The 27991-nt window shown below is 41.1% G+C and overlaps 1 protein-coding gene and 1 long non-coding RNA gene across 16 annotated transcripts in view; one reads left to right on the top strand and one right to left on the bottom strand.

Annotated features, from left to right (window-relative positions):
* Positions 1 to 27991, top strand: part of SLC8A1 (solute carrier family 8 member A1) — a 447525-nt gene that overhangs the window by 294401 nt on the left and 125133 nt on the right.
* LOC112448760 (uncharacterized) overlaps positions 16292 to 27991 on the bottom strand; it is a 40065-nt gene continuing 28365 nt past the window's right edge. The window contains exons 2-4 of the long non-coding RNA XR_009496392.1: positions 19982 to 20083; positions 17288 to 17484; positions 16292 to 16489 (exon numbers count right to left, since the gene is read on the bottom strand). This is a non-coding gene — a long non-coding RNA (uncharacterized lncRNA). The remainder of the gene's footprint in view (positions 16490 to 17287; positions 17485 to 19981; positions 20084 to 27991) is intronic.

Genomic DNA, 27991 nt, shown 5'->3' with positions numbered 1-27991 from the left:
GGGTGGGGGTTCAGGACTATAATGAGGTTACAAATTAGGCAAAGCATTTTCACCATTGATGAAATAAGCTTTATTTGCAAATGCAAAGCAAAATGTAGGCTTTTTGCCCTTATGTTTTAGTTTGTTTCCTAAAATTATATTTACAAAGAACTAGACAGGCCTATTTAAACATGTTTGTTATTCTCAGTTCTGGTTTGCAGTGAAATTCTAGTGGATTAATTTCTCCTAAATAATCTCATATACATTCTCTTTCTCTCTCTCTCTCTCTCTGTCTCTTACACACACACACACACACACACACATCCCCACACACATATCCCCACAAACTACATAACACATCTTTTTCACTGCTTAGGGAAGTCATAAGGCATTGCTGCCATTTATAACACTATATGCAGTCAAAATTGAGACATCATAGTTCCATTATATTCATTTCTTGGGAGTCTGCCCCCAAAGTCAATAGCCATCTGTAGGGAATAGACAATACACTACTGAGTCAATATCACTTGAATATTGGAGAATTATATCTAATTATTCTTTTCCATTTTATTTTTATATATTATGTTCTAAATATTCAACAACATAAATATATTTTATAATCAGAAAAAAATACCTATCTGTCTAGTCTCATAAGATTTGAATACATTTGCAGATGTTTATGATGAAAAAGCTCCTAGTCCTTACTGGATCTTAAAGATGACAGGTCACTCTCAGCCTGGTGGGGTGTGGGGTCCTTCTTTAGAAGTAGAGGGTTCAGTATGGGTGTCACGGGCTCTGAATTGGGCCTCAACGGACCACATTTCACACTTCCTCCTCTACCTGTTGGGGTGTTTTGCAGAATTTAGAAGGACAGAAAAGTTATTCATATCTCAAAGCTGAGGAATAGTGAGAAGAGATGTAAGGGGAGCTAATGTTTATGACAGCCTCCTATACTGCATGTATTTTTCTCATGCTATGTTCTGTAATACCTGCAAGGAAGGAATTCATCATCTCTATTTTAGAGGTAACGTATGTATAAACATATATGCACTGGAACGGAACCCCTGGTGCTTATTAAATGCTCAGTAAATATTTATGAAATGAATTATTCTAGTAATAGAGATTTATACAACTTTGCCCACCTAACTTATCTGTATATTTATACAAAAAAAAATGTTTATATTGCACATTCACATGCAAACACGAACGACAAAGAGATAGTTCCTCTGGGATTTGTTGAATATGACAGGAATTTTTCCCGTCTCTAATACTACAGTGGAGTCCAATTCAAAAATGCCTCTTACCCAATCCAAATAATGTCATTTCCCAGCTGTGGTGTTACATTGGGTCCTGTTCAAGTGCCAAAAGCTTAACACAGAGGAGGCCAAAACAATCACATTTTGAACAGTGAGAGTATTTTCCACCCATCATCACTGTATGACACATTGTCTCAGGGACCTCCTAGAGCCTGGGGAGTCCTCAACCCCGCCAGAGACTCAATAGCCTGCCGCACTGGCAACCCTTAACGAGAGTTACATAATAAGTCCTTCTCTGTCTCGGGGAGTGCCCATTTCCCAGTCATAATTTATGACCGTGAAGGCTGTCTTTCCCCAAGTATACTGCCTTGACTTTGTGCTCCAAATAATATACTGGAGCCCCAACCATCATTAGATAGCTTTCAGTGAAACCCCATCAATGTGTTTGCCAGGCTCTTGACCTGAAGGTGAGCAGCGGTTTCATGGTTGGCTTTATTATGTGCCTGGGACAACTTCAGAGGACAGAAGTGGTACAGCAATGATTACAAATCAAGAAAACTTTCCCTTCTTTTATTACATGAAGGTATCAAGGTTTTCAAAGTGCTGCTGCTGCTGCTAAGTCACTTCAGTCGTGTCCGACTCTGTGCGACCCCATAGACAGCAGCCCACCAGGCTCCCGTCCCTGGGATTCTCCAGGCAAGAATACTGGAATGGGTTTCCATTTCCTTCTCCAATGCATGAAAGTGAAAAGTGAAAGTGAAGTTGCTCAGTCGTGTCCTACTCTTCGCGACCCCATGGACTGCAGCACACCAGGCTCCTCCATCCATGGGATTTTTCAGGCAAGAGTACTGGAGTGGGGTGCCATTACAGAGTAGTAATTCCCATGCAATCAATAGATTTGAGGAGGACATACATACTCTAAGGGAGAAGTGAAAAGTTTATTTCATTTAGCAAATTTGACTAACTGCTTTAAAGATATAAGTGGGCAATAAAAGTATTCACATATTCAGATATTCAAATTTAGAACTTCCTGCCTCTATGAAAGAATGCACCAGTTTTATTTTTTTAATATAAATTTATTTTAATTGGAGGTCAATTACTTTACAGTATTATATTGGTTTTGCCATACATCAACATGAATCTGCCATGGGTGTACACATGTTCCCCATGCTGAACCCCCCTCCCACCTCCCTCCCCATACCATCCCTCTGGGTCATCCCAGTGCACCAGCCCCAAGCATCCAGTATCATGCATCAAACCTGGACTGGCAATTCGTTTCATATATGATATTATACATGTTTCAATGCCATTCTCCCAAATCATCCCACCCTAGCCCTCTTCCACAGAGTCCAAAAGACTGTTCTATACATCTGTGTCTCTTTTGCTGTCTCACATACAGGGTTATTGTTACCATCTTTCTAAATTCCATATATATGCGTTAGTATACTGTATTGGTGTTTTTCTTTCTGGCTTACTTCACTCTGTATAATAGGTCCAGTTTCATCCACCTCATTAGAACTGATTCAAATGTATTCTTTTTAATGGCTGAGTAATACTCCATTGTGTATATGTACCACAGCTTTCTTATCCATTCATCTGCTGATGGACATCTAGGTTGCTTCCATGTCCTGGCTATTATAAACAGTGCTGCGATGAACATTGGGGTACACATGTCTTTTTCATTTCTGGTTTCCTCAGTGTGTATGCCCAGCAGGGGGATTGCTGGATCATAAGACAGTTCTATTTCCAGTTTTTGAAGGAATGTCCACACTGTTCTCCATAGTGGCTGTACTAGTTTAATGCACCAGTTTTAATCAATAGTCGGGAGAGCTGTGGGCTTCCCTGGTGGCTCAGCAGTAAAGAATCCACCTGCAGTGCAGGAGACATAGGAGACACAGGTTCGACCCCTGGGTCAAGAAGATCCCCTGGAGTAAGGCATGGCAACCCATTCCAGTATCTTTGCCTGGAGAATCCCATGGACAGAGGAGCCTCATAGGCTACAGTCCACAGAGTCACAAAGAATCAGACACAACTGAAGCAACTGAGCAGGCATACAGGAGGGCTGTAGTTCATAAGGTGGTGCAGTGATTGTGTGGGGGGAATAAAGTCAGAGACCTGAGGTGTAGTTTCCAACCACATGAACTTTTAGTATGTTGGATAATTCACTCGCCTCTTGTAGGCCTCAGTTCCCTCATTTGTAAAGTAAGTGGCTGGAATAGATGTCTTTTAGAGACAGATGTCTAGAGAGACCAGCTCTGAAAACATTGTCACTCAAAATCTTTTTTATCTTATAAAAGCAAAGATGCTCAAATATGAAGGTCAAAAGTTGACAGAAACTAGGAAAAATCTTCAGGTAGCTAAGTAGTTTCAGTAGGTACCTCCCAGATCGCTTATACTCAAATATGTTTCAACCAACAATGGGAATAGTTATTGAAAATGGGCAGTGTTAAAGAGCTAGCTAGCTTACAGAGCTAGCATTTGGGTGTTTTGCTTATCTTTAAATAAAGCTCATTTATGTTCCTTTTGAGATACTTGACATTTACTGACTATTGTTTCCCTTTCAGATTAAGGTTGTCACTGTGGGGTTTTAGTCAGATTTTAGTTGCAAACTTCACTAAATAATTTAGAAGCCTCCATAAAATTCCTTTTCTCCCCCCCGCCACAATTTCATTAAAATTCATTTTGGAGGCTATACGACCTCAACAGTAGCATCGTATCTTATGTTTTGGAACCGTATCCATGGCAGCAGTGACAGCTGTGTGTTCTGGTGTATGCGTATGTTCGTTTAAAAGGTTACTGCAATTATCACCGTAAAGATAAATTTCTTTGCAAATAACAGCTAAGCACATATGTTGTTATTCTTAGAAGAGAACGGGTTCTAGAGCTAATGATACATGTTAGTTTCCTTCTGGAGGAAAAAAAATGTTCATAAAAGACTTAGAAAAGGAGCTCTTTGAACAATCCTTGAGTTATTTTGTATAATATAATCTCATACTTTGTAGAATGTACGAACTTAAACTTAGAAGACACTGCATAGCTCTTACTTGAAGGATATTGCCTTGTAAGAAAAAAAAAAAGTTGGACAATAACATAAATTGATTAGGATTGCTTCTACAAGTCCATTCTACTTGAGGATTTGGATTAAATCTCCTTTTTGAATCCTAACTTTCAATCTCCAATTCCTTTGCAAAGATAGATGCCACCTAAGTGGCACATCACCCTAAATGTATAACCCTTGTCATTTCTTAAAAATGTGGAGACCCAAAAAATAGTAACCTATGCCATATTTCTATGCTCCATCTCTCTGAAAATAGCACATTCTGTCTTTAATCAGAGCATCTGTGTGCCAACGAAAGGAGGACACAGCTACTTAGATGTCCCTGGTTTCCTTCTGTTGTACGTCTACAGCCTAAGAACCTAGACAGAATTGCAGGCTCAAAAGAAGACAGTGCACATGGTCATTTGGGTCATGGCCAAGGCTTCCTCAGGGTTGGTTTCTGCTTCCACAAACCTCTTAAGTAGGGTCTACCTAGACCTTTAATGATCTACCACCTCTGTTAAATGTTGCTTTTACTCTTTGAACTGGACTCATTGCTTGCTAACAACCATCCTGGCCTGCTGTGTCTTAGGACACAGCCATATTCTATGGTAAGCTTTTCATTTCAGGAATGTTTATCTTCCTCCTGTTGTCCACCCCTCCAGCCTGTAGTACAGTGCCCCCAGCATTATAAGTATCCCTGGCCAGAGCCCAGGGACAGCCAGGCTAAAAACAGGAGTGCTAAAAAAAGAAAATCGTTTCCCAAAGTAAGTTGCTTTCACAGGTGGTGGTGAAGGTGAATGCTAGTGATGTAGGTGTTGCTGGCTCTTGAGGAGAAGTACACACACCCCAGAGCAGCTTAACCTGAGGGGCTTGTCTTCCAAGTGAGATTTATGTGAAAGAGATAAGAGAACATAATTGCCCAAAGCTCAGGAGAAGAGATCAGGGGAAGGAGCCCTGGAGAAGAATTAATGTTGAAAGTGAGAGCCTCAGAGTCGTGATGGATAGGAAAACTCTCAAAGTATGTCCTGAAAGAAGATGTAGTTTGACTTTGAATTGAGGGGAAAAAAGAGAAGAGGTGAAAACAGAGGGCTGATACAGCAATTGGAAGGGGAAAAAAAAAAACCCACGGCCATCCTTCCAAAGTATCATTATAGAGATAAAATGGAAAGATTTGGAATCCTGAGCAACTATAAAGATCTACAGATGTGTATCAAGTACATTCCCCCAAGTTAGATGTTAATGACAAAAGGGTAATGGATATTTTCCATTTCTTATATGTGTGCATTTATTAGATTCTGCAAAATGTAACTCCACTTTTGCTTTATATTTTTCATGCCACCGTTTTCAGTTCAGGAAAAAATTGTGCCAAGAACCTGCACTTCTCTTGCATAAGTGGCATTTACTGCTCTTTCCTTATATTCTATATCTTAAAACAAAACAGGCCACAAAGATTTTAGCAAGCAGCAATGAGTTCACTTCAGAGAAGCAAAGGGTCCAGTTGAGAGAATCAAGCAACTCTTGAAGGAGGTGGTCAAACTTGATTTCCACATACCCCCTTGGTTTGGTGATATAATTTGAGGATTTGACTACTTATGCATCAAAACAGATTTTTTTAAAACTACTTCAAGCTTCACTCCCTGTTTCTGCTTCCCACATAAATGTCAGGAGATATGTGACTATGGAGAAAGTGAAGTGTTAGTTGCTGAGCCATGTCCAGTGACTTGCAACCCCATGGACTGTAGCCTACCAGGCTTCTCTGTCCATGGAATTCTCCAAGGCAATAATACTGGAGTGGCTAGCCATTCCCTTCTCCAGGGGATCTTCCCAATGCAGGGATCAAACCTGGGTCTCCTGCATTGTAGGCAGATTCTTTGCCATCTGAGCTACCAGGAAAGCCTGTGGAAAATGCCCTTCTATATGAATTAAGCTTTCAAGTAAAGACAGAGGAACTTTTCTAAATGGAGAGTAAGCAGAACAATCTTTTTAATTTATGAAAGTATAGTAAAAAATAAAAATAAAGAGCTGGGCATGATTGACATACAAAATTTGCCATCAGTTTTATATTAAATACCTGTATGTGATCATTCATGCTAAACTGTGTTCAATTATAATTTTAATGGAAAAATTGAATAGCACATAAACATTTTCCATTAATGAGCCATTTATAATGCATTCCTGTATACCAGACCACCTGACTTGCCTCCTGAGAAATGTGTATGCAGGTCAAGAAGCAGCAGTTAAAACTGGACATGGAACAACAGACTTGTTCCAAATCAGGAAAGACGTATGTCAAGGCTGTATATTTTCACCCTGCTTATTTAACTTATATGCAGAGTATATCATGTGAAATATCAGGCTGGATGAAGCACAAGCTGGAATCAAGATTGCCGGGAGAAATGTCAATAACCTCAGATATGCAGATGAAACCACACTATGGCAGAAAGCAAAGAACTAAAGAGCTTCCTGATGAAAATGAAACAGGAGAGTGAAAAAGTTGTCTTAAAAACTCAACATTCAGAAAACTAAGATCATGGCATCCAGTCCCATCCCTTCATGGCAAATAGATGGGAAACAATGGAAACAGTGACAGACTTTATTTTGGGGGACTGCAAAATCACTGCAGATGGTGACTGCATCATGATTTTTAAAGATCCTTGCTCCTTGGAAAAGAAGTTATGACCAACCTAGACAGCATATTAAAAAGCAGAGACATTACTTTGCCAACAAAGATCCATCTAGTCAAAACTGTGGTTTTTCCAGTAGTCACATATGGATGTGAGAGTTGGACTATAAAGAAAGCTGAGCACCAAAGAATTGATGCTTTTGAAGAGAAGACTCTTGAAAGTTCCTTGGACTGAAAAGACATCCAACCAGTCCATCCTAAAGGAAATCAGTCTTGAATATTCATTGGAAGGATCGATGCTGAAGCTGAAGCTTCAATACTTTGGCCACTTGATATGAAGAACTGACTTGTTGGAAAAGACCTGATGCTGGGAAAGATTGAAGGCATGAGGAGAAAGGGATGACAGAGGATGAGATGGTTGAATGGCATCACCGACTCAATGGACGTGAGTTTGAGTAAGCTCCGGGAGTTGGTGATGGACAGGGAAACCTGGCGTGCTGCAATCCATGGGGTCATAAAGAGTCGGACATGACTAAGCAATTGAACTGAACTGTCTATCATGTTCATCCTCTGAGTGATCAAGTAGAAGTTGAGACATAAAGTTATAAATATCTCACTTGTTGAACAAACATTGTAAAACAAGTAAAGACAAGTGTTTAGTTTGGTTTACATTGTGGATCTAAGTAGTACTTCTAAACTGAACAAAGATGTAATGTGTGAGCTCTAGGACAGAAACCACTTTCTGGAATGTTTGCTTATGGAATTAGAATGCAGTGATGAGGGTTAGAGCATTCTAAAAAGTGGGAAAGGTACAATGTCAGAATAGCAAGAAAGCAGAAGTGTCTGGGGTTCATTTGGAGTTGAAGATTTATATATAGAAGAACAGGGGGAGACAAAGCCAACCTAGCCAAAGCTGAGGCTTTAGAGGAACCCAGAATGTTTCTAGACTGGCTGGAGCTCACCGTATTATGAGAAGCCAGTACCCTTCACATAATACAATGAGAAAGCTGGCTTTTGAGCCAGGAGTTCAGGGAGAAGCCCCAAACTTGAGGGCCGCGTCAAAGGTGCCAGCTCTGGAACTTGTAATGAATCAATTCATCTTTCTAGACCTCAGTTCCAAATCTAAAAATAAGAGTTTTGGTATAATGATTCCAGGATCTTTCCCAGATCAACAAGTTCATCAGCTAAGACTGGAACTTAGCTAGCTTTCAAGACTGATGTCATGGTCATTAGTAAATAGTCTCTCTTAGATGTACATTATTTATAGCTTCAACCAACATGCTTTTTCCTAATGCACATGAATAACTACTCCTTAAAAACCCAAGGGCTTCCCTGGTAGCTCAGCTGGTAAAGAATCCACCTGCAATGCAGGAGACCCTGGTTCAATTCCTGGGTCGGGAAGATCTGCTGGAGAAGGGATAGGCTACCCACTCCAGTTTTCTCGGGCTTCCTTGGTGGCTCAGCTGGTTAAAAAAAAAAAAAAAAAATCCGCCTGCATTAAGGGAGACCTGGGTTTGATCTCTGGGTTGGGAAGATCCCCTGGAGAAGGGAAAGGGTACCTACTCCGGTATTATGGCCTGGAAAATTCCATGGACTGTATAATCCATGGGGTCACAAAAGTTGGACACAACTGAGTGACTTTCAGTTTAAAAAAAAAACAACATGTACATATGCACACACTACCAAACGAATTCAATGGAGCAAAAGATAATGTGTATGACATACAATGGAAACCTTGCCAGGCTATTTCAGGGCATTTTTAGAAAAGTATAGTCATCAGGTCTGGTGGCTCAGATGGTAAAGAATCTGCCTCTAATGTGAGAGACCTGGGTTTGATTCCTGGGTCTAGAAGATCCCCTGGATAAGGCAATGGCAACCCACTCCAGTATTCTTGCCTGGAAAATCCCATGCACAGAGGAGCCTGGTGGGCTACAGTCCATGGGGTTTCAGAGAGTCGGACACGACTGAGCGACTAACACACATATATAGTCATCAGGTTATGCTCAGAGGATCTTAGGGAACCATTCCAGGAAAGGACACAGAGATGAAGCACAGTAACAGCAGTGGGCAGGGCTGTGGAAATGGGGAGAGCTCTAAGTATTTTGGGGGGAGATTTATCAGTAGAGAATCTTGCAAATAATCCCAACTTTAATTGACTAAATGAAGTTTTGCAGCTTCATAGAAAAAACAACAGAGATTATTGCAAGGACACATTCTTTCAGCTTTGAAAGAAATTAAGAGGTTTCTCTGACAGTTGAATTTTTGAAGTGTTTTCTGTTTAATTAATTTCCAAGTTATGTGATTTGTGTTCTTAAATACAAATTTCTTTATGTATGAGAAAATAATTTCTCTTGATGTAGCATTTTTATTTTTCTATTTTTTATAATTATGAAATGGTATTCATGCAACATGGTGGGCTCAAAGGCCATTTGCTATCTCTAACTGGCACCTTTTCTGCTTGAGTTTTATCCCTGTTAATTGCACATGGAACAAATCCAGTGTGTTTGTGAACAACAGTCAAGTAAATAGCTTTGGAGGATGTAGTCTAAATGAAAGATAGTAATAAAGTTCAGCTTTATGGTTATGGTTCTTAGGTGATATGTAAAAATGAGTACAATTTTTAGCACATGACATGAGCATTTTAGTGCATAACCATTGTGAGGTTAACCATGACTGGCACATTGTAGACTTTCGATAAAAGGTGGCTTGACTACATGAAGAGAACCATTGATTTCCCTTCTCCCCTTCCTTACAGTTAATAAAAGAGAAGCAATTTAGCAAAATTACATTATTTGCAAGAAGAACTGAAAAGTGAGCACCTTTTACATAATCAAAACATTAATCATATAATATCTGTAACCATGCTGCTGCTGCTGCTAAGTCACTTCAGTTGTGTCCGACTCTGTGTGACCCCATAGATGGCAGCCCACCAGGCTCCCCCGTCCCCGGGATTCTCCAGGCAAGAACACTGGAGTGGGTTGCCATTTCCTTCTCCAATGAATGAAAGTGAAAAGTGAAAGGAAAATCGCTCAGTCATGTCCGACTCTTAGTGACCCTGTGGACTGCAGCCTACCAGGCTCCTCCGTCCATGGGATTTTCCAGGCAAGAGGACTGGAATGGGGTGCCATTGCCTTCTCTGATCTGTAACCATTAGGTGTAGTTTGAATCCACCTCCCCTCCCCCAGTGATTTGGAGATAAGGTCTAGGTACTTGAATATTTGTGCCTCAAAACAGGTTTGTTTTAAACCACTTCTATCCACCATTTCTACTTTTCACATAGATGGATACAGAAATTTGTATTTGAGAAGCTCCTTGCCGTGCAAACCTTTAATGAGGACTAGAATATGGCAGGGATGGAGCTGACCCAGGAGGAAGACCTAGGGGTCTTTTCATTAAGGGAAGTTCAGTGATGCCAACCCACTGCTGCCTATGCCAGGCCTCACAGCAGGGTGTTTGACTCCCTGGGATTTGGGCTGCAGCCCTTTGCTTCTGGTATCTAATTCCTCAGCTTTGTTTTTCAGACAGCTGCAGCTGCCTCCCGTTGGCTGTCATTTCAGTGTCGTTCCCATGTAGATCGCAACATTTTCCACATCATCGTGTATGCCTCAAAGCTAATACAAACTCCATCTTTCTGCTTTATGTGTATGAATCCTCATGCAGGCATATTTGGTTCCTGTTCGGTATAAACGTGGTCTGTACGTCGGCATAGTTAAAGGTGCTGCAGGAATGAGAAAAGATATTACGTATATGATGCCAATGTTTGGGTATCCTTTACACTAAGAAATGATGTGAAGAAAAACAATTACTATGTTTTATAGCAGGAAACAGGGCTTTGTCAAGGGCTTTGTTTACTAAGGACAGTAATTAAGGCAAATTTGAGTTTTTTAGTTTTCTGTTTTTTAAATTGTATAAATTTCAGGTGTATAGCATTATAATTCAACATCTGTATACACTACAAAGTGATCACCAACATCAGTCTGCTTTCCACCCATTACTATGTAGTTGGCCTCTTTTACTCATTTTGCCCTCCATCCCTTCTCCTCTGGTACCAACTAATCTAATCTCTGTATTTATGAGTTTGTTTTTGTTTTCTTTTGTCTGTCTGTTCTATCTTTTTAGATTCCACATATGAGTGAAATCATGTAGAATTTGTCTTTCTCCATCGATTTCACTGAGCATAATACCTTTAAGGCCCATGCATATTGTCACAAATGGCAGGAATCCATTTTTTTTTTTAATGACTAAGTTGTGTTGGACTCTTTGCCGCCCCATGAATTGTAGCCTGCCGGGCTCTCAGTCCATGGGGATTTCCCAGGCAAGAATACTGGAGTGAGTGGCCATTTCCTTATCCAGGGAGTCTCTGTGGACCAGAGATCAAACCCATATCCACTGAATTGTCAGGTGCTTTCTTTACCACTCAGCCACCAGGGAATCCCACTGTGTATAATACCACATCTTCTTTATCCATTCACCCATGATAGACGCTCAGATTGTTTACATATCTTGGCAATTGTATATAATGCTGCAGTGAACACAGCGGTGCATATTAAATTAGTATTTTATGCTCTTTGAGTAAAGATTCTGAAGAAGATTAGGTAGGTTATATGTTCTTAATTTTTTGAGTTTTTCAGTTCAGTTATAACTTCTTTTTGCTGCTTTCTTATATTTTCCATTTCTCTGTTGGCGGTCTCACTGTGCTCATCCATTCTTCTCTTGAGTTCAGCAAGCATCTTTATTACTTTTACACTGCTGGGTAGGCTGCCTATGTCCATTTTGTTTCATTCTTTTTCTGATGTTTTATCTTGTTGTTTTGATTGGAGCATATTCTTTGATCTCCTCGTTCTACCTAGTTCTCTGTTTATTTTATGTATTAGGTAAGTCAGCTATCTCTTGTAGTCTTAAAAAGTGACCTTATTTGAGAGAGATGTCCTGTGAGGTTCTGTGAGGATGTCCAGGCTTCTCCTGCCTGTCTCAATGATATCCTTTAACCCTTTGATGTGGAGGCTCTGTTCATCTAATTTTCAGGTCTTTTTCCAAGGGAATTATTCCATATGTAGTTGCAAATTTGTTGCGTTTGTGGGAGGAGGTGAATTCAGGATCTTCCTATACCACCATCTTTAATCCTCCCCAGCCAGCACATTGGTTTTTTAAATTAATGATTGCACATGGAAAGAGAAAAGTAATTTTAAACACATGCTGATTGCATTTCCTTTGGGGGGTGTTTACTCACCAGCATGACTTGAGTTCTGTGTATATAAACTATGAATAATAACTATTTCTACACCCTAAGTCCTTTCGGACAGGAAGCAGCTCATTGTCCTCTGAGTTTACTAAGACACAGGAACAAACTGAATCTAAACGGCACAACTGTCTCATTGGTCAAAAATACTCAGCGCTGTCCTGGCATTGTGCAGAGCCTGATGCTGGGTTTAGGAAACGAGAGATAAAGGACAGTCACTGATTCCAAAAAAAACCTCATCAGAGTTATTATTTGCATGTGGTATGATTAAAGTGTAAAGTAGATCACAAAACACTCTATGAGGTCACAGAATATGGGCCTCACTCAACCTTGAGGTATAGTTGGAGGGAAGGAAGAAAGTTAGAGAAAACATCCTATTATAAATAGGGCCCCTGTTTTCTGTTGCTGTAATTTTGCTGTGTAGACTGCATTGATACCCATAAAACAAAGAGCCATATAAAATTGTTGACTTATAAAACATGGGCGCCTTTTTATGTAGTAAGAGTTCAGAGAAACAATCACAGCTTTCACACTAGTAAAAATAATCAAGAAAGGTCCTATGGAAAACAGAGGTCTTGAAGCACAACTCCCCACCACCCCATTTAAAACTCAGCGGTGAGCCCCACCAAGCAGTGCCCCTGTTGCTAAAATGTTTTAATTGCGATCATTCTGGCTCTAGTTTTTCAGCAGGGCAACTGTGATGCTGAACAGAATTAGGCTTGTTTTGTCCACTTATTTTATTATCCCTCCTGGCCAGTACATTAGCAGGGTTACTTCAGTTGCCTTTATTGATAAATGCTCATTAGTGGTACTTCCATTTAACTAATTTCAGTATGATACTGAAAGCTACAAGCTAATCTTTTGGATTACTCATAAATAGTTGGACAGCTGCACTTGCCACCCTTGCTGCTGCTGCTGCTGCTAAGTCGCTTCAGTCGTGACCGACTCTGTGCGACCCCATAGACGGCAGCCCACCAGGCTTCCCCGTCCCTGGGATTCTCCAGGCAAGAACACTGGAGTGGGTTGCCATTTCCTTCTCCAAAGCATGAAAGTGAAAAGTGAAAGTGAAGTCCTCAGTCATGTCCTACTCCTAGCAACCCCATGGACTGCAGCCCACCAGGCTCCTCCATCCATGGGATTTTCCAGGCAAGAGTACTGGAGTCGGGTGCCATTGCCTTCTCTGACTTGCCACCCTTATGGACATTCAAATGCAGATGCGTCAGTCAAGGGTACTTCTACTTCAACTCAGAAGGAAATAAAAAGCAAGTTAGTCTAATGCCTATGGCACTAGTTCTGTGTCCCCAGAGTGGAGTGGGGTAAGGTAGGAGAATCCAGGTCCTTTTTAGAATCGTAAATGTCTATAACTGACTTCTCTCTGGAGGAAGGATCCAGAGACAACAAAGTCTGTATACAGAAACCAGATTATTCTCAAGTTCCTTGGTGGTCTAGAACTTCCCGTGCCTGAGCAGGTATGTGGTTCCTGCTTGCATTTCCAAATGATTCTCCAAACCTGCATTTCAGTTTCTTATGGACCACAAAACTAACCCTTGAAACCACAGAAGTTTGCAGAACAGAGAATCTAGATGGCATATAGAGCTGCCAGACTTCCATCCTCTCTGGAGCCCGGGAGTGCTATGTAACTACACAAGAGCTGCATAGACCCAGCAAGGCTAAATTTGAGTAATTATGTTAAACCAGCCCTTGCCCTGCCCATCACACAGCAGGCTCCCCTGTGCTTGTAAAGTGACTGTCATAGCAAGGCCTGACTTTCGAGGGGAAACTATAAAACCAACTGTCATCTCAGGTATTTTAAAACAGGGTGAGTTAGCCAGAATAATTGGAAGTGAAGTTGGCTTCTGAATACATCATAAGCCTGTGTGGAAAAGAAAGTATTGTTTATCATCTTATTTACTTCTTTGCTGAGTGAGTGGAGCTTACCGATTATGTAAAAGCATCAGGATTGCCTGCAGAGCAAAATATAAATAGAGCAATTCTAACACTGAGGCTTACCATTCAAGTGGTAAACGTACTTGTCTAGGTCTAGCAGCTCATAAGATTACACCGGAAGGATCTGTTTATCCCAATGAGGCTAAGGTAAAGTGTGATGTTTGAGGAGTGGTGTCACCAGGAGGCATCCTTGGGAGGGGCTGTCACCTCCCCGCCCCTGTCTCCATCAGCCACCCCACCCCCTGACCAAAATACTGCCTAAGAAAAAAATTAAGGTTTTGATGGCTAAAGGCAAATACAGCTTGGAGATAAGTCCCTTATCCTAAGCTGACTCTCATGTGGAGAGAAATAGAAATTATATAGAAATTACGTATCTTTCACTGGGTATAAGAGAGATTCTACATGATTCATTACCAGCTTTGACTGTATCCCATGCCTGGTGCCTTCTACCCCTTTCTTTTTTTATTTTACTGTTGATTTATTTCGTTTTGGCTGCCTAGGTCTTTGTTGCTCTGCACAGGCGTTCTCTAGTTGCGGTAAAGGTCTTCTCATCGCGGTGGCTCCTCTTGTTGCGGAGCACAGGCTCTAGGGCACTCGGGCTTCAGTAGCTGCGGCCTATGATCTTCGTTGCCTCGAGGCATGTGGAATCTTCCTGGACCAGGGGTCAAATCCGTGTCCCCTGCGTTGGCAGGTGGATTCTTAACCATTGGACCACTAGGGAAGTCCTACCCCTTTTTTTTTGTTTAAAGAAACAGGGAAGAAGAAAAAAATGAGGCCAAATGCCTAATATAAGATCATTAGGAGCTATCAACTTGGCAAAAAGAACTACTACTTGTTGAGGGTTTACTAAGTGCCAGGCACTATTTAAACTGCATTATATATATTTTTTCTCATTTACTATTCCAATACAATTTGAGATATTTATTATTCATGCTATACAAATGAGGATACTGAGGCTCAGCACGGTGGCATACTCAGTCACACAACTAACAACAATTAAAACCACTCTGTGCTGTTTTCTCTATACCCTGTTGCCAACAGATATATTCCTTAGTGTCTCTTAGAAAAAGAGATATAGTGGGATACAGTTGCAAGTCTCATGGTTCTCTGCTCAAAACCTGACTTCAGCACCTCAGGGAAGCTGTTGTATTAAATGGGAAAACTGGAAATTATAGACCCGAGTTCTTGTTCCCTGAAATTGGTCAAATATGAACTTCAGTTTCATCTTGGGAGAAGATGGAGTAATATACTTGCCTTACAGAATTTTTAGAATTAAACAAATAGTTCTTAACCCTGCAGTGACTCGGAATCATTGTGGGGTTTAAAAAAAAGTAAGAAAACTACACTTGCCAAATGCTAACCCAAAGCCTAAGCAATTGTATTCTCTCATGGGTAGTGGTCTGGAAAACTTAGACAATCTATGTATTTTCCACTTCCACGAGTGATTGGGTGCGTGGCCATGGCTGGTAGTCAGTCATTGGATTGGAAGAGGTGTGTGAACTTCCTACTACCTAGCACAGTGTTAAGAAAATTCTAAAATATTCTTATTCTCCAGCTATGACTTCTTTGTCACCTTCATGGGATTCTGCTTCCTTTCTCATAAAGTGATGGAGTTTTAGCTCCTGGTATTCTCAACAGTGAAGTTAATAAATTAGGGACTTTTAGGAATGCCTGATTCCCAGAAAATCTGGGAGAGGCAAGATAACTGTTTGGCTTCTCTGACTCTGTTTCTTGAAACTTTTTCATTAATGGATCCTCAATCCTTTCAAACCCCCTCCAGAACCCCACCCAGCCTCTCAGAGACAGCCTCCTCTCCTTCAAGCTTATACTTTTTCCATTCAGTTAAAAGCGTAAGGTACTATGTCATCAGTTAAAATGACTCCATCTCACTAGACAATTAGCTATCATTTCTCTCTCAAATCATATCATGTTTGAGTCCATACAAAGTAAAAATTTTAGGCACTTTAATATCTTTGTGGTGGATGTATTTGTGGCCAAACTATGATGGGCTCACAAATACTTAGTTGGTTACCTGTGTAATTTCTGGGCAAGACCCACTCTGCTTCATGGAGGCTCATTCCTGTTTTGTCTCTGATGGTTACATAAAGGGAGCAAACATCTCGTTCAGCCTTACCCACTCCTCCTATTATAAATTAGGATATGCTCACTTCTAATACACTGACAATCCAACAGATTAGGAAAAAAAACTGTTGTTATGATTAAAGTATTTACTTCATTGAAATGAATCAGACAGGTATTTAATTAATTATTTGTATCCATAACCTGTTGTTTGCTGTTTGCTTTCCCAGGGCCAACGTTTAGTATATTAGACATTGCAATGTAGTGATCAAAAGCACCAGAGACTAGGCGCACATGGGCTTTTTTTCTCCAGTAAGTTCCAAAACCTAGGGAGAGAGAAAGAAAAGATATAGGAATACAAAGATTATATAGTATATGGGGTTTAAATCCCCCTCTTTAGAAAATAAAGCATTCAAATAGCAATGACTAGTATTTAAGATCACTCAGGCATTCTCTTTTTTAAAAAATGTAATTTTTTTTTTTAAACTATTAAGAAAGGGAGCTATTCCTGTGCTCTTTCCTTCCTCCATCCAGTCTGAGCCTGTTGGAATCCTGCACCGTTCTTGTAAGCATCAGGCAGCCTGTCAGGGAAAGGATGAACAAAGAAGACAGAGCCGGCTGGGAAGAGTGAGATGAATGCAAAGAGCTCCAAACCAAGCAGAGTTTTCACCGCCCCCACATCCATGCCCTGAAATAGACACAGAATTGCACATGCTTCTAGCTCATTGGCCAGGTTCAGAGTTAGCAGAAGTTAATAGCTGAGTGCCTTTTTCTTAATGGAAGTACTGCTATGTCAGAAAAAGAAATCAAAAGAGCCCTGGGGTTAAACCAGTCTCCAGATTAGCCGGCTAGTTGGCCAGCATGTGACAAACCAAAGGCACAAAGACCCGTGTCCAGTGGGCGGCCGGGCTTGGGACCTTCCAAGAAGCACCTATGCAATGATGGCAAAGCATCAAGCATGTGCCAGACTCACATGAGACCGCCTTTAGAAATGATGCTCTCCCTCACTCAGGAGGTGAAGGAGCCAAGTTAGAGGTGTCTCGGCTATCAGAGTTGATATTCCCTTGGAAGCTCTGATGACCTAAATTCTTTCTTTTTTCTTCACAGAACCTCTTCTTTCTTACCTTCCTTTACCTCTTTTCTTCTTCTCTCTACTGTTTCTCCTCCTCCCTTGTCTTTTCCCCTTCCTTTGTCTGCATTTCTCTTTTATTTTCTTCAAAGAAACATCTAAGTCATAGCCACAGTTATTCCTTCTCAAGATCATTGCCAGCCAGTTGCAAGGCTACAGATTCAGAGATGCAAGAAAGTTGGCCTCATTTGCCTGAGATGGGAAAAAAAAAGAAACATAAGGAATAGTTATCTATGTCTCTCAAACAAAATAAAAATAATCTTATTTACTAGGTGTAATTTCAGTCAAATTGTGCCTAACCAAACTCTGACAAAGACATGTTGATTTTTTAAAAGCTATCCTACTCTAGGCAAGCTGTACAGGGGCTAAATCACAATTTTCAAACCACCTCATGAATGGGAAACTAAATTCTAATCACATCTCTGTTTTGGACATTATAATGCCAATTAAGATACTGATTCAACTCCTTTAGGACTCTTTCTAAAACTTAAGTATCATTGCTATAAGCTGAAGTGATTTTAGAAGACAGTTACTTGTTAGGTAGGCTAACCATTTATTAGAATGGAAGGCCAAAAGGAGAAAAATACCTGAGATTTGAGGTGGTTTTAGGTCTATTTTAAAATGTTTGTAAGTTTTGTTATATCTGAAAGCATCACTGAAGGAAACTCCAAGAGTGTATTTCAATTCCATTTCTGTTTCTTTGAATTGGACATTGAATTGGACAGAGCATTTCTAACATCTCCTGTGACCTCTTATGGGTTGATGAGAGACTGAAGGGAACACGACCAATATTTTGCAATGTTTGGAAAGAATTTGCTGCTAGCCACAGCACACTTTGTCATGTGCTGACAGCAGGGGATGAGGAATGGCCATGAAGACTCCTCGGAAGCATCCGCCAGTTTCTGACTTTTAATCCCATGCAGGAAGCCTACAAGGTCAATGACAGCTGCCCTTCATTCTCCCTTTCTTATTGTTCTCTGCGGTTACTCCTCTGTGGATACGCACATATCAGGGTTCACCTTCACTCCACAGTCCTTCTCCTGCATCCCTCTTGACAGGGCCACATAGATGGAGCTCCCCAAAACTGGGGGAATCCTGCATGCTCTTGTCTCTCCTTAACTTCTCCCACCAAGATTTTTATGAATATTGTGATTATATCAGACCAAAGAGGCCAGTTGAGGGTTGCAAGGAAACATAAGACTTGATTTTGATAGCTATAAAAGGAAAGCCCAGTTTCCTCTGCTGCACTAGCAAATCTTGCTTTCGAAGTCACAACTTTAGTGTTAGTTAAAAAAAAAAAAAAAAAGGACTCGGGGGGTAACTCCCTGCCACAAAAGCTGGGCATGAGGCCAGGACACTGCACTCTTAGCCAAGATTCCACTGGTCAGCATTTTTCATCCAAAGATGAGGGTGTCCCGCTGAAACCCAAGATAGAAGAGGCAAGGTTACCAGTCTCTGCACACAAGGAAGTTAATTGGCTTTTCCTCCCAGAAGAATGTGTTCATCTTTTATAAGGCATTAGAGGCCTTGGAGAAATGTAATCATCCGTAAAATCAGAAAAGTACATAGACTAAGGCCTACATGTGCTTCCTCTTTTCCTGCTTCTGCTCCATATACATAAAATTCAGCCAACAAAAATGTATCATGCTAATTATGGCCTACTTGGTCATACCAAATTTGTTTTCAGTCTTTCTAGTTGCTAATTCTTTATTCAAAAATGTTCTAATGTATTGTCATTCCCTTTTTCACAATGCAGAAATTACACACTGTTTGCCCTGAGTTTATCCAAACAAAACACAGCTAGCAGTGGAAAATAGGGCCTTTTTAAAAAATGTAAGCCTAGTAGTCCAGCGTACTAATAGGTAGCAGAGAGAGGAAATATTGATAAAGTGAAATTTAGAACCAAAGTGTTTACTAATTGCAGTTTTCATTAATAACGGTGTCAGAGTTAAAAGGATTTTCAAGTTAACTGCAAGTAGTTGAAATAGAATCTCTCATGACATTCTGAAAGCTGTGTCCCTTTGCTGAAGACTAAGGTTTGTTTTTTCTTTCCTCTTAATATTGGCCTGTAGGCCTATATGTAAAGACAAGCCTTCATGCAACCTGTTCATCACATGTTGATTTATTTCAGAATACAGCATTATTCTATTAGGTAAAGTATAAATTAAACATATGGTTACTTAATATTTTTTATTTTTTAACCCCATTTCTGTCGCCATCCAGGTAAAACTTAGATGGGCTTATTTGTTAAGTTACATAACTGTAGGAAATGAGCATGGTGGGTGGGTGTGTGTGAATTTTGTAATTAAAATCTTGAAATTTGTGGTTTCACGGACCAACAGGTGGGATCGTGTTAGCTAAACCTTATCTTGTTGCTCTGATGAACTGTTTTCTGTACATAGTCTAGAATAAAGGTTGGGATCACAGTTCACTCTACAATGAGAAGAATCCTCCGGGCTCAGAACACCACCAACCCCATTAAACGACTTCCTGAAAGATGACCTCTAGTTAGCTAAATGGAAAGAACTTGAGGGCAAGAAAGAGAAGCATCTGAAGGATCACACAGAACAGAGGAGAAGCCTGATAGAAGCTGAAGCCCAAAGGAGAGGCACAGGTCAAGAAATAACATAGACTCTGAAGGCTTATCTGTCAACCCACAGTCACCCATTAACACCTAAATGCAGTTTACCTTGTCAGGTGTCATCCTAGAGCAGAGCAGTTTGGTAGGATCATGAAAAACAAGAGGAGAGCTCCACTCGGATTTGGGACCTGGGGCACAGGATCGGAATACCTGTTGAGGGCAAAAATAAGAACTAATATCTATTGAGCTCCTTCTGTGTGCCATTTCTTATAAATGCTTTAGCAGGGCAAGAGAGGGCAAGGATTGAAGAAGTCATATGGATTAGCATCCCCCTAAAAAGTAGGAAGATATTTCTAATGCATTATAAAACTCATTAGACCCTATTTTGCCTTACAGTGTCTCTGAATTTGAAGGTAGAGTCTGGCCCAAGGTAGTCCTCTGCTCCATAGGAATTGATCCTGTCAATCCGTAAACAATCCATAGAAACAAAAGTCAGGAGAACAAAACTAAGTAGAAGTTTGCCCTGTGTTTCCTGGAGAGGAAAGTGACCTGAGTGACCTCTGAGTTCTCCTGTCCTGCAAAACTCACATCACTGGAGTGGTCCTGGGCTGTTTCTGTAATGAGCAGGTTCTGGGTATGTCCATAGAAGCAGATGGTGTGATCCTGGACCACCAAAGTAGAAGGAGCCTCTGAAGGTGGTGTCCTACTTGGGGTGAGAGTCTGTCCTCACACACCCCTCCTTTTATGTACAAATTGCCCACTCAAAATGCACACCATCTGTTAATCCTCTGAATGCTGGCCTGGAAGTTGCTTGTAAGATACTGATATGTGACTTGAGTTAACGTAATGTACAAGTAAGTGATTTGCTAAGTAGCTTCTGGAACCCTCACCTTGAAAGCATAAAGGACATGGGATATAGTTAGGAAGAGCTGAGGCGGTGAGGACAAGTCCCAACATGGCTCACTTATCTGGAGGGAGTTGCTGTTTGTTTCCTGCTCCTCAGGGCCTTGGATTATCAAGGAAGCACCCTGAGGATACCTGGAAGGTGAGGAAGGAGTTGGGAAAAGCAGACTTCAGAGACAATAAGAAAGACTTGACTGGTTTCATAGTGAAGGAGGCTATAATTCTGATAGCATCCAACAGTTCTGTTTTGGTCTTGAACATGTGAGGGTTCACATGTGTGTTGCTGTTCAGTTGTTCAGTGTCCAACTCTTTGTGACCCCATGGACTGCAGCACGCCAGGCTTCCCTGTCCTTCACCATCTCCCAGAGCTTGCTCAAACTCATGTCCATTGAGTCGGTAATGCCATCCAACCGTCTCATGCTCTGTCGTCCCCTTCTTCTCCTTTCTTTGATCTTTCCCAGCATCAGGGTCCTTTCTAATGAGCAGACTCTTGGCATCAGGTGCCCAAAGCTTCATCTCAGTCCTTCTAATGAATATTCAGGATTGATTTCCTTTAGGATTGACTGGTTGGATCTCCTTGCAGTTCAGGGGTCTCTCAAGAGTCTTCTGCAACACCACAGTTCAGAAGCATCAATTCTTCGGCGCTCAGCCTTCTTTATGGTCCAGCCCACACATCCATACATGACCACAGGAAAAACCATAGCTTTGACTAGAAAGACATTTGTTGGCAAAGTAATGTCTCTACTTTTTAATATGCTGTCTAGCCCTCTCACATATGTATGTATGTGCATATTCTTACATAAAAATATACAGAGAGAAACAGATGTAGAAGCAGATGCTTTGCCGATTCCCAAGACCCTCAGTCTAGGCTTCTTGAGCTACACCATTGTTATTGCCACCACCAGCAGCCAAGCACAGGCATTCTGAAGATTTCTGAAGATCCATGATCATCTGTGCGTGTTCATTTTCCATGGCCTGTTTAATTGAAAGGTGTTGCAGTTACTGTTTTTCTTTTAGGAAAGTGGAGTTTATTGCCCTGCTGTCTCTGGAAACTAGCCATAGCTTGCAAATTTGGAACACCCAGAGCAAGCGTGATAAATTATCCTCAGTGAAATATCCCTAGCACTTCTGCCAAAAGAAAGGCTTGGCAGCCTGCGAGATTTGATACAACTCTCTTCTTACAAGGCTGCAAAGTGGACTTTTCCCCATTCCCTTCTCCCCCAAAACCACAGAATAAAAGGATCAGTTTTGAAAAACATTTAAGATGAGGGGGGAAAAATTGCACTTGGGATTGTCCCCCAGAGACTGGGCTGGTGTTAAGCAAAATTGTGCAAGCACCCCTTTTCCTCTGTATCCCACTGCTTCCCTACTGCTAATTCTCCTATTCAGTTATTTGTCCATGACATGGCCTCATCCTTTACAAAGCAAGAGCTGTCCATGTCATTCACTGCGTTCACCAGCTGCAATTGTACATAAAGCTCAATATTGAGTTGCTGGGCATGGCTCTGTCCCTTCTTGAAAGACTGCATCATTAATTAGCAGATACAAGGTTCTGGGAAACACTTACTCCATCTACTGGTCAAACCCATCTTGTATGGAAAAAGCTGATTTTCTGAACTGTGGACTGTGTGTGTAAGGGGATGGAATATGAAGCCAGAAATGCAGTTCTAAGTACATGTCTCTGACCTTTAATGGTAGGTTTTATTCCTGAGTCACATGGTAATCTTCCCAGCAAATTATCATGTCTGCTGATATCACCAGAAACTGAAATATGAGGCTGAATATCTAAAGTAAAAATGCACTATCCTTTCTGAAGTACAAGATGATGGCCTACAGTAAAGAGTGAACTTGGTCATCTATTTTAGACTATAAAGATTTAGAGTTGGCACACCACAGTTGAGTTCATAAATTCTGGCCAGTATGGACCTGCAGCTACTGATAATGTTGCTTCCACCAGTCAGACCTGAGTGTCCTATTTGATAGCCTATAGTCAGCTGCTTGGTCCTGACTTAACCTTATCCCTCTTGCCCACCCCCAGTCCCACCTCCATACATATGCTCTGTGGTCCCCAATGTATGGATTCCATCCAGAGGACTCTCCAAATGAGTTCTCCATGTAGGTGCTAGAAGAAGATAGCACTGTGCCATGAAGAAGAGCTCTGAGTCCAAGCCACTGTGCCTAAAAATTCGAAAATAATGTTTCCTGGAGGAAAGAAAAAGCCAGGAAGTCTTTACTCTTTCGTACCCTCTCCTTGCTTCTTTGAGGTACTCATGATGCCTTCAAGATACTGCGTTTCTTCTGACTAGCTTTTGGTGACAAGTATTTATGAGATAGTCACCAGAAAAAGGGACCATCACTTGGTGTCCTGCCTTCCATGCGTGCTAAATCGCTTCAGTCATGTCTGACTCTTTGTGACCCTATGGACCATAGCCTGCCAGACCTCTGTCCATGGGATTCTCTAGGCAAGAATACTGGAGTGGATTGCCATGCCCTTCTCCAGGGGATCTTCCCAACCCAGGGATCGAATCTGCGTTTCTTTCGTCTCCTGCATTGGCAGGCAGGTTCTTTACCACTAGCACCATCTGGGATGCCCATGTCTTGCCTTAGGTTGCATAGTAATTATGTCTTCTCCTCTGCCCTCTTCCTGGGCCATATTGAAATGATCTTTCCTCACCCCCCCTCCTCTTTGTTGCTTAAATTATATAAAATACTTATATATTTCAAAATTAAGAAAAATACAGTATACTGAAGAATATATTATACTTTCATTCAAAATTCCTTTTATTTTTGCTTTACACTGTGTTCACCAAATTTTGACTAAGTATAGAATCATGGTTCTATGGCTGGATGGCATCACCCATGCAATGGATATGAACTTATTATTATGTTCTAGATTGGAAAGACATAATTATTATTTCTAGATTGGAAAGACAAAGGAACAATCTGCTTAAAAATAGCCTAATTTTTCCAAAGATGATAGACCACTTGAAAAATGAAGATCTTGATAAAAATCTAACAAGGAGTCTGTCACATGTGAGCTCACTCTGGTCATGTGTTTACAACTGTGTCTGACCTCATGGTGTTAATGGTCCTTCTAAACTTAAGCATTCTCAGAAACTGTAATTGACATAAAAGACAGAATGATGAGCAGACTTAAGATTGGGTAAGAGAGAGGAATGATGATAAAGGTCAACAAGCCTTCCAAGAAGTAAACTGAGTGGGAAGGAGACTGGAGAAATAACTCATAAAAAGCAGTTCAGAAGAGTAGGGTGTTTTAAAGGTCAGAAACCGATTCCCATTGTGGGTGCAGAAATAATAAGAAATGCTTTGATGACTCAGCGTTCATTAGGTAGTACTAAATTGCTAGTGAAACAGGAAAGTCATTTGCATTTCAGATTTACCCTTTCTCCAAATTTCATTTTGTGGTAAGGGCCCTTTTAAGATGACTTAATGAACCTTTTTCTTTTTTTCCTTTAAATTGCAGAAGCAAGCATACACACCTCATTCAGTGGTGACTAACATTCTTCATCATCTCCTCAATTTATTGAAATTAGTTGTGATGCGGTTGGGTCTAGTTGAAAAGTCATGCCAGTTTTTCAAAACAGAAACCCTGCTGGTCTCCCTGGAACCTTTTGAAAATTGAAGCCAGGAGGTGAAAAAGGTATATAACCTTGAGCTGGAATGCAAAAAACTAAAAGTGAAGTAGAAATTGAGTAAGAAGGTGTCTTCTTCCTGCCATGTTAACAGAGCTCATGTTTCAGACATTCAGCTACAGTTGATGCCCTTGTCATATAGCATGAATACCCAAGAGCCTGAGTCATCATGTCCTCTCAGTACATGATATTTAGATCAGATCAGATCAGTCGCTCAGTCATGTCCGACTCTTTGCGACCCCATGAATTGCAGCACGCCAGGCCTCCCTGTCCATCACCAACTCCCGGAGTTCACTCAGACTCACGTCCATCGAGTCAGTGATGCCATCCAGCCATCTCATCCTCTGTCGTCAACTTCTCCTCCTGCCCCCAATCCCTCCCAGCATCAGATTCTTTTCCAGTGAGTCAGCTCTTTGCATGAGGTGGCCAAAGTACTGGAGTTTCAGCTTTAGCATCATTCCTTCCAAAGAAATCCCAGGGCTGATCTCCTTCAGAATGGACTGGTTGGATCTCCTTACAGTCCAAGAGACTCTCAAGACTCTTCTCCAATACCACAGTTCAAAAGCATCAGTTCTTCGGCACTCAGCCTTTTTCACGGTCCAACTCTCACATCCATACATGACCACAGGAAAAACCATAGCCTTGACTAGACGAACCTTTGTTGGCAAAGTAATGTTTCTGCTTTTGAATATGCTATCTAGGTTGGTCATAACTTTCCTTCCAAGGAGTAAGCGTCTTTTAATTTCATGGCTGCAGTCACCATCTGTAGTGATTTTGGAGCCCAGAAAAATAAAGTCTGACACTGTTTCCACTGTTTCCCCATCTATTTCCCATGAAGTGATGGGACCAGATGCCATGATCTTCATTTTCTGAATGTTGAGCTTTAAGCCCACTTTTTCACTCTCCACTTTCACTTTCATCAAGAGGCTTTTGAGTTCCTCTTCACTTTCTGCCATAAGGGTGCTGTAATAGGCATCCTAATTATTTTACGTAGTAGAGCACTAGCCAATCTGTAATTGGCAAACCACACACAGAGATGGAAGTTTAAAAGAAATGTTCTAAATCTCAGTTTACCAAAGGATTGGGTTAGGTTAGAACTAACCCACTAACTAACCCAGTTAGGTTTAGAACTGGCAAAGACACATTCTCTCATCTACCAATTCTGATCAGTCAGTAGGCCTGCTTGGAGCTCTGGGTAGAGAAAGATTTTGATACTTGTGGGAAAGAAGGCAAAATTGAGTAGAAAGCACTTGATGATGCCATCCGTCAATCTGTATGTACCTCCCTAGTCATTCCCTTTCCCCCTTTCCTAAGCTATTTTAGTCAAGCCTTTGCTCCACTCAGATGTCCAGTACCTCCCAGCCTCTGTCCCCCTACTCTCAGCTGGTGATCTTGCTTCCCAGCTCCCTGAGAAAAGGGAAGCAATCAGAACAGACTTACCAAAGATTCCCACCATCACATCCACCCATGTGCCGGCATCTGTAGTATGCAGTCTGCCTTCCTAAATATTACTGTTGTGTTCTGAGGCACTCTCATCTTTTGCTGGAATTATAGTAGCCTCCTGGCTCCCACCCTTATCTCTACAACCTATTCTCAACAAAGGTGCCAGAGTGATTCTTTAAAGCTTGTCAGGTTATATCCCTTCTGTGCTCAAAACATTTCTCCCCATTTTGCTCAGAACCAAAGTCATTTCGAGAGTCTCCATGGCCTACATGGATGACCCTTCCCCCCACCACTCTGCTTTCACTTCTCATCTTTCCTCCTGGATCACATTTTCTCCAGCCACATAGTTTCCTTAAACCATAAACAAGACTGGCAAGCTTCTGCCTTAGTATCTGTGTACTGCCTGAGCCATCCTTACTTTGGTTGTTGTTCAGACACTCAGTCGTGTCCAACTCTTTGTGACCCCATGGACTGAAGCACACCAGGCTTCCCTATTTCCCCATGTTTGCTCAAACTTGTGTCTTTATTTCTGCCTCCCTCCAAAATATGGATAGCTAACTCTCTTATTTCTTGAAGCCTTTTCTTCTTCTTCTTTTTTTTTTCTGGTGTTTCAACTTTTATTGGACAGTTAGGAAAATTGAAACAAAATATAACTTTGTTTCTCAAAGGTCATGCAACTTGTCAGCAGTGACAGACATTATTTCTGTAGCTTATCAGATGCCTTTATTTTATCAGAGGCACTTAGCATGTATTACCTATTGTGATACATGTTTTAAACCTTTAAATGTTAACCTTATTCCTCTTTTTGCCATCTTCTTTTATTAAAATATAGTTGACTTACAATATCATGTTAGTTTGAGGAGTACAACATGGTAATTTGGTTATGTATATAAGAATATATGTATATTCATATGTGTGTGTATATATATGTGTGTGTGTGTGTATCCTTTTCCAGATTCTTTTCCTGTATAGGTTATTACAAAATATCGCATATAGTTCCCTGTTCTTGAAACCTTTTCTTATGTGCCACATTCTCAATAAAGCCTATCTTGATCATCTAACTTAAAATGACAACTGCCGCCCCTCACCCAGCACTCCTCATCTCCAAAAGTCTATTTTTTCCATAGTATTTATAGTATTATAGAAAATCCCATGGACGGAGGAGCCTGGTAGGCTGCAGTTCATGGGGTCGCTAGAGTCAGACACGACTGAGCGACTTCACTTTCACTTTTCACTTTCATGCATTGGAGAAAGAAATGGCAACCCACTCCAGTGTTCTTGCCTGGAGAATCCCAGGGACGGGAAGCCTGCTGCCTATGGGGTCACACGGAGTCGGACACGACTGAAGCGACGCAGCAGCAGCAGCAGCAGACTTTAATTATTTATTTTATATATTGTATACATCTGTCTCACCTCAAGGAGAGGACAAAGATTTTTTCCCCTCTTTTGTTTCTCTGGGCAAAACCCACCCCAGGAACAGTCTCCAGCACATAATTGGTGTTTATAAAGAATTGGCAAATGAATGAATAAATGAATGGCATCTGGTGTGGGTGTGGGAGGGAAGCATGGAACATTCATCTCTGGAATGAACAACCTCAAAAGCCTCCCAAATTTGACATTCTCTGATTCTTTTCCCCTCAAAAATCAGCATGCTCAGAATTCTGTGCTCAGACTTCTGAATTCTTTAAGGAACATTTAGACTTCAGTGGATACAGGAGAGGAGAAATGGCCCTTGTTGCCTTCTGGTTTCTCATTTCAACCCTTGTTTGCTTTCCATTGGGGAAGAGGAGGCTGAAGGCCCCAAGGATTTCTCTTGTGCCCAAGTTATTCTACGCTTTCCTATTTATAGAACCTTCCAAACAGAGTTGATTGATTGATTGATGTGCCAAAGGGAAAAGCCATTGCCCTCTGTATAATTTCATTTCCAAGTGTAGTAACCAAAACCCCAGAATGATGCCCAGGGAAAAGGGGGTTCTGTTCCATTCCCAGACAAGCTGCCAGTCTCTGGTACAAAGGGCCAAGGATCTCTCTCCATTCCCTCCCTTTTCTGCCCAGGTACCAGGGGTACCTGAAAAATTAACATTCAAGGAGTATTTTCTTGACTTCAAGTTCACTACCT

This window comes from Bos taurus, chromosome 11 (assembly GCF_002263795.3).
Source record: "Bos taurus isolate L1 Dominette 01449 registration number 42190680 breed Hereford chromosome 11, ARS-UCD2.0, whole genome shotgun sequence".
NCBI classification, from domain to species: Eukaryota; Metazoa; Chordata; class Mammalia; order Artiodactyla; family Bovidae; genus Bos; species Bos taurus.
Note: the sequence above shows the minus strand (reverse complement) of the source record. Positions and strands in the feature narration are given on the sequence as shown.